Source organism: Giraffa tippelskirchi, chromosome 6, assembly GCF_054371585.1.
Source record: "Giraffa tippelskirchi isolate mGirTip1 chromosome 6, T2T-mGirTip1v1.2.pri, whole genome shotgun sequence".
Lineage (NCBI taxonomy): Eukaryota > Metazoa > Chordata > Mammalia > Artiodactyla > Giraffidae > Giraffa > Giraffa tippelskirchi.
This window is the reverse complement of record NC_137280.1, coordinates 56167338-56174723: the sequence shown is the minus strand read 5'-3', so window position 1 is coordinate 56174723 and position 7386 is coordinate 56167338.

Here is a 7386-nt window from a genome sequence, read left to right as displayed (position 1 = left end):
GGGCCAGCCCCTGCCGCTCCTCCACAGAGCTTCCCTCCTGAGCTCTCACTGTGGTCACTCCTCGAGAGCCTCATTTTAACCTGCCTGGACTGGAAACCCCTGGTCACCACTACCTCCTGTGCAACCCTAGATTGTCAATGCCTCAGTGACTCCATCTGTAAAATGGTGTCATCATGGTCCTTGCTCATCAAGTAAGTGTGGCATATAACACAGATAATCTACAATATATATACAGTATACACACTGTATATACACCACACAGATAATCTACAGTATATGTATACAGTATACACACTGTATATACACCACACAGATAATCTACAGTATATATATACAGTATACACACTGTATATACACCACACAGATAACCTACAATATATATATATACAGTATACACACTGTATATACACTACACTATCAGTCACATACAATATATGTGGGTTTCCCAGGTGGCGCTAGTGGTAAAGAACCTGCCTGCTAATGCAGGAGCCTTAAGAGATCCCTGGTTCAATCCCTGGGTCAGAAAGATCCCCTGGAGAATGAAATGGCTACACACTTCAGTATTCTTGCCTGGAGAATCTCATAAAGAGAAGAGCCTGGCAGGCTACAGTTCATGGGGTCACAGCAGTCGGACACAACTTAGCAACTAAACCACCATCATACAATATAGATACACTATGCACACTGTATACACACCATGCTATACAATATACGCTGCAGCCATTCTTCAGTATCCAGGGGGACTCCCTACTCCCAGCAAACACCAGAATCCATGGATACCCAAGCCCCTGTGTCCATCCCCCTGAACTCTTTACATCATCTCTCTAATGCGCCTAATCTCTCTGTACCTAATATACAGACTTGCCTGCTAGTTCAGTGATTAAGATTTCGCCTTCCAATGCAGGGGGTGTGGGTCCAATGCTTGGTCTGGAACTAAGATCCCACATGCCTCAAGGCCAAAAAACCAAACAGAAAACAAAAGCAGTGCTGTAACAAATTCCATAAAGACTTAAAAAAATACCCAATACAATGTAAGGGCTATGGAAGTGCTTGCCAGTGTGGCATATTTGTGTTTTGCTTTTGGGAACTTTCTGGGATTTATTTTTTTCTGAATATTTTTGATCCTGCAGTTGGTTGACTCTTTAATGCAGGACCTGTGAGCACGGAGGGCCCGCCGTGTGCATCTGTAGCTGACAGCACGTGGCTGTGCCCTGCCTACAGCAAGGTCTGAAAAATCACTGACCGTGGTTTTTACTATTATTACTGCTGTTGTTTACCCCACACAACAATACTATAACATCAACATGATCCCAGCCTTTGGCTAAAGCCTTGCGGCAGTGAAGGTGGAGTCAGGGGTCAAGGCCAGGCCCAACTCCGGAGCCAGTGCACTGCCTTCTCTGTATGTTTAATATTGTTTATGAAATAAAAGGAAAAAATTAATAAGTGTATTGAATATGTAAGAAACGAGTTAGAATAACTAGCTTAAAATTCTTTGTGTTAGGATATCAGGACAGGAAAGACCTCTAAGATCATTAAATCTAAATTCTAGGAAGACCCCCTGGAACAGGAAATGGCAACCCACTCCAGTATTCTTGCCTGGAGAATCCCATGGACAGAGGAGCCTGGCAGGCTACAGTCCATAGGGTGGCAAAGAATCGGACATAACTGAACAACTAACACTACTTATTCTTTACAGATGAGGACATTCATGCATATTCATGTATTTAGAAAATGTATTGAGCAGCTATTAATTCTTTACTATTATTATATTATTGTTCAACATATATAATAATATTTTATATATGATTATTATATAAAAAACTAAACTTATGGCATCTAGTCCCATCACTTCATGGCAAATGGAAGGGGGAAAACTGGAAACAGTGACAGATTTTATTTTCTTGGACTCCAAAATCACTGAGGACAGTAACTGCAGTCATGAAATTAAAAGATGCTTGCTCCTTGGAAGGAAAGCTGACAAACCTAGAGACATTTTAAAAAGCAGAGACATTACTTTACCGACAAAGGTCCATCTAGTCAAAGCCATGGTTTTTCCAGTAGTCATCTATGGATGTGAGAGTTGGACCATAAAGAAGGCTGAGCACTGAAGAATTGATGTTTTTGAGCTGTGGTGCTGCAGAAGACTCTTGAGAGTCCCTTGGAGAGCAAGGAGATCAAACCAGTCAACCCTAAAGGAAATCAACCCTGAATATTCCTTGGAAGGACTGATGCTGAAGCTGAAATTCCTATACTTTGGCCACCTGATGCAAAGAGCCAACTCATTAGAAAAGACCCTGATGCTGGGAAAGATTGAAGGCAGGAGGAGAAGGGGATGATAGAGGATGAGATGGCTGGATGGCATCACCGACTCAATGGACATGAATCTGAGTGGACTCTGGGAGATGGTGAAGAACAGGGAGGCCTGGAGTGCTGCAATCCATGAGGTCACAAGGATCAGACAGGACTGAGTGAGTGAACAACAGCAACAGGTCTCCTGCTCCAGGTTACTCGGTCATCTGAGAGGCAGAGCTTGGATCTGAATTGAGGTCTCACTCCACAGCCGGGGCACTTTGTCATAGGACACAGGTTCCGGGAGTGTGGGCCCCATAAATGTGTCATACGTGCCCATTCAGAGCCTCCGTGGAGCCTACAAGCCCTCCGGGTGATTCTGAGGCAGGCAGGTTCGAGAAGCGGGACCACATGTGTGCTGGGGGGGACCAACAGCCTGCCCCTGGTGTGACAGCAGTGACCCGGGCACACCCCGAAATTTCACTCACGCCTCAGGGGAACTGTGCCTCTGCCTGCCTGCTGAGAATAAAGAACTGCATCCAGGAGCGGTCTGCTGTGCTGTAAGGCCTGGGCTTCTGTTTTAACCTTTGGCTGGGACCCCAGAGGGAAGCCAGCTTGGCCACTAGGCCCTGGACACCCCCAGCCTTTAGGGGCAATTCTGGCACTAAGGCGACACCTTGTGGACAAGTCTGGGCACTGCATGAAAGTGTACTTGTAGACAAGCTTTAGTTTTGGGGGGTTTTTGGTTTGTTTGTCTTCCAATCTGTCACGGACTACAAATATTTTTGTAAAAGACAATTAATTAATGAGAAGTTCAAAACACAATTTTTTAGTTTTTAGTTCAGTCACTCAGTCGTGTCCGACTCTGTGAACCCATGAACCGCAGCACGCCAGGCCTCCCTGTCCATCACCAACTCCCTGAGTCCACCCAAACCCATGTCCATTGAGTCAGTGATGCCATCCAGCCATCTCATCCTCTGTCGTCCCCTTCTCCTCCTGCCCTCAATCTTTCCCAACATCAGGGTCTTTTCAAATGAGTCAGCTCTTCGCATCAGGTGGCCAAAGTATTGGAGTTTCAGCTTTAGCATCAGTCTTTCCAATGAACACCCAGGACTGATCTCCTTTAGGATGGACTGGTTGGATCTCCTTGCAGTCCAGGGGACTCTCAAGAGTCTCCTCCAACACCACAGTTCAAAAGCATCAATTCTTCAGCACTCAGCTTTCTTTATAATTCAACTCTCACATCCATACATGACTACTGGAAAGGCAGAAAGGGATCAAGTTTAAAACTGACCTTCCAAATTCATTGCAATTCCCTTTTCTCTTCACCCCATTCTGAGAAAACCAATCCTCCTAAACATACAAACTTAAAAGCCCCAATACTTTGGTCACCTGATGGGAAGAGCTGACTCATCAGAAAAAACTCTGACACTGGGAAAGATTGAAGGCAGGAGGAGAAGGGGATGACAGAGGATGAGATGGTTGGATGGCATCATCGACTCGATAGACATGAGTTTGAGCAAACTCCGGGAGACAGTGAAGGACAGGGAAGACAGGGGTGCTGCAGTCCATGGGGTCGCAAAGAGTCAGGCATGACTGTGTGACTGAACAACAACAAAGCATACAAGTGTTTCGGTGATACACCCATAAAAGTTGTTTTCCAAACGAATGCCAGTTCTTCTCAGGACACCCGCCTACTTCCCATGGCCTCCAGGTCCTAATGAGTTAGAACTCCAAAAATCCTAGATGGTAAAGAATAAGATCTGCTCTGGAAGGAAATCATGTGTGCACCATATGTTCAAAGAGTTTGCCGCATTGGCTGACAGAATCTGTGGGCATCAGTGGATGTGGATTCTAAAGATGTGGACCAAGGAGGGTGAGATGAGAGACTCAACATGTCTGAATTATTGACAGCAGTCACCCTCATCTAGAATGTGGATTCCCTGGGTTGGTTCAAGCTCCAGTGAATGGTCTGTTCCATTGGCTAAATGAAGCTTGAATGTAGCCACAGCCTGCTGTAAATGAGGTCAGAATGCCAGGACGTCACTAGAACTCTGAGGAGAACCCTGAAGATTCTCACAAATGGATATTTTTATATGATTCCACTGAGGACAATCTGCTAACATTCCTTATGAAGACTTTGAAGAAACGCCGTTCACCAAGAGAACAGGAAGAGCTTTGCAGCTCTATAGGCAGAGATGGTGCTGGGGGATGCTAGAATGGAATTAAAGTGCCCGATCTGGTGGGAATGATGGGGTTCTGGACCTGGGTGTAGAACTTACCATCAGAGAAAAGCTGGGAGGGGTCACCTGGTCTGTGGGTGTGTGAGTTTGCATGTCTCACAGACTGTAGCCAGAGAGTCTGATTCAGTTTAGGGAAGAAGTTTTGAACCATCTGGAGCACACTGTATGTGTGGCATTGCACACCTATCAGCCAACAGCTTGTAACTTCCCACTCCATCCATGTCGCATCCATTTCACCACCTCTCACTTTAGCCAACGTACTCAGAACCACGTGGGTCTTTGGTCCTAGGACTCACCCCATTATTGGGAAATACAACCAAAATCCTTGGAACAAGAGGCCTAGTTCCCAAGCACCACAGGTAATACTGTCCACACCTGGTTCAACTTCAGAGAGGCTTCAGACACAATATGGATTCCCACCAAAAGCCCTAGAGAAACCTGGTTCTGTGTAGTTGGGCAAATGACGAGTCACAGGAAGAAAGGAGGCAGGTGATTCCATGGAGCTCCTCTGGGCAATGGATTCCACACAGTGTCTCTCCTGTGCACCCCGGGATATCCACCCTAGTCCTGTTCACAGTCTGCCCCTTAAATGACTAAACTAAAGCCCCTATAAGTCTCTGCTCTCTGCAGTATCGAAACACCAAACTTCTCTCTCTGCTGTGTCCTAGACTCACATCTCAGGTTTGCTGCATGCTTTTGCCTTTTCTGGTGATGACTTTGGCTTTTGAAGTAACTCATGCTGTCTGTCCAAGCTGATTTGTGAGCTCCCCTTCCTGACACGTCTGCCCTGCAGACACCAGGACCCAAACTCCCTCCTCTGGATGGCGACACACCCAGTGGGCTCATGTGCTAACCCTTCAGGGAGCTCTCGGACGATTTGAGCCACTCGGTACCGTCCGAAGTCTATCAGACATAGAGTCAGAGAACCTGGGAGCCAGGCTTCACTCCGCTAGGGTGAAGACTCCACACATACTTGAGGAAGTTCAGTCCCCTGACTGTAAAATAAGGCTGAACCTCATAATTTAACTTCATAAGAATTAAGTAGGGGTGAGAAACAGCTCAGTCTAAGCTTTTGCACACAGCATGCATTCAAAAATAGTTACCGTCTGTGTTTCACCCTCATACACATGAAATAGTTTCCATTAGAACTTGGTTTAGAACGTCTTTAATTTATGGATATTTTCATATTTAAAGTCATTCCACAAGTGCTTTGAAGCTGATGAACTAAAATTCTAATTTTGGGGGCTGCTATTTTAATAATAATGACATAATTGCAAACAGTGATGGAGGTAGATCCTAATTCTTTACAGCAAAGGCAAGTCCTTTCCATGAATCACTGAGGGCCCTTGTGTGCACTGGTGATGAATCAGCGGAGCAGCGGGATTAGCAGAATAAACAAAACTCAACTTCTTCCTCTGTGTCCCTATTATAGCTTCTCTTCTTGGCTTTTAAGTCAAGCAAATGGATTAAAGAGACGTTCAATATTTCACAGAAGTGAGAAGCTTTGACAGGCAGTTGGAAATATGGAACCCCCAGGAGGCAACACAGCCAGTGAAGAGCGGTTTTCTTTCCCAAACAAGGGACTTCCCTGGCACTCCAGTGGCTGGGACTCTGCATTCCCAGTGCAACACAGGGGGCCCAGGTTCAATCCTTGGCCAGGGAAACAAGACCCAAAGTGGCCAAATAAATATTTTTTTTTTAAGTTGCCAAACAATGTTCACTCTTTGATGTCAACACAAGATTCTATCTAGGCTAGTCAGTTCCTCCCTATCAAAAACTTTAACATTTGAAGGGACATGGACATCGAGTGTTTTAAAAGCTGAGTCTCACCAATGGCAGTCTTCTTGAGGCTAGTTCCACAAATTCTTGCTGTGAAGGAAAGAGTGGATCCTGGATGCCTGTCCTTCTCGAGGTCAAAGTATGAACCCATGAGTTAGTATCTTGCCATAAATGGTCTTTGTGTGTGTGTGTGTGTGTGTGTGTGTGTGTGTGTGTGCTTAATCTAAAACTGATTGTTTCTACAAGCATCTACTGTATAACACAGAGAACTCTACTCAGTACTCTGTGATAACTTGTATGGGAAAAGAATCTGGAAAGGAATAAATATATGTATGACAGAATCACTTAACTGTACATCTAAAACTAACACAACACTGTAAGTCAACTATATACCAATATAAAATTTTTAAATAAAAAATAAAATTGGTTGTTTCTGTTATTAGGGAACTAGGTAATTTTGAACGCACACTAATATATTTGATAAAATAAAACAAACTAAACACTTATTTGTTTGAAAATTAATATTTTGCTGCAAAAAATAGAAAATTTTTTCCTGAAGCTTTCTCTGCATCTCATACCACCCACAGACTCAGGGTTCAAGTCGGTTAAATCGGCTTGATCAAGTCAGTTAAAGGTTCCTAACCTTCTAGGGGTCATGGCCGCATCCCCCAATTTAAGGAAAGCCCTGGCTCCTTTCTGGCTAATATGAGATACTCTGTATGCCAATTTCTGGAGGAGGGCATGGCAACCCACTCCAGTATTCTTGCCTAGAGAATCCTATGGACAGAGGAACCTGGTGGCTACAGTCCATAGGGTTGCAAAGAGTTGGACATGACTGAGACAACTAAGCACGCAGGCACGGTTTGATTAGCAATGTTCTGTACAACCAAGAAGCTTCTTTTTTTTTAAAGTGTTATTCCTGGGAATTCCCTGGAGGTGCAGTGGTTAGGATTTGGCACGCTCATTGCTGGGGTCCTGGGTTCAATCCCTGGTTGGGGAACTAAGATCCCACAAGCTGTACAGCACAGCCAAAATAAATGAATAATAAAAATAAAACAGTTTTAAATCTCTATTT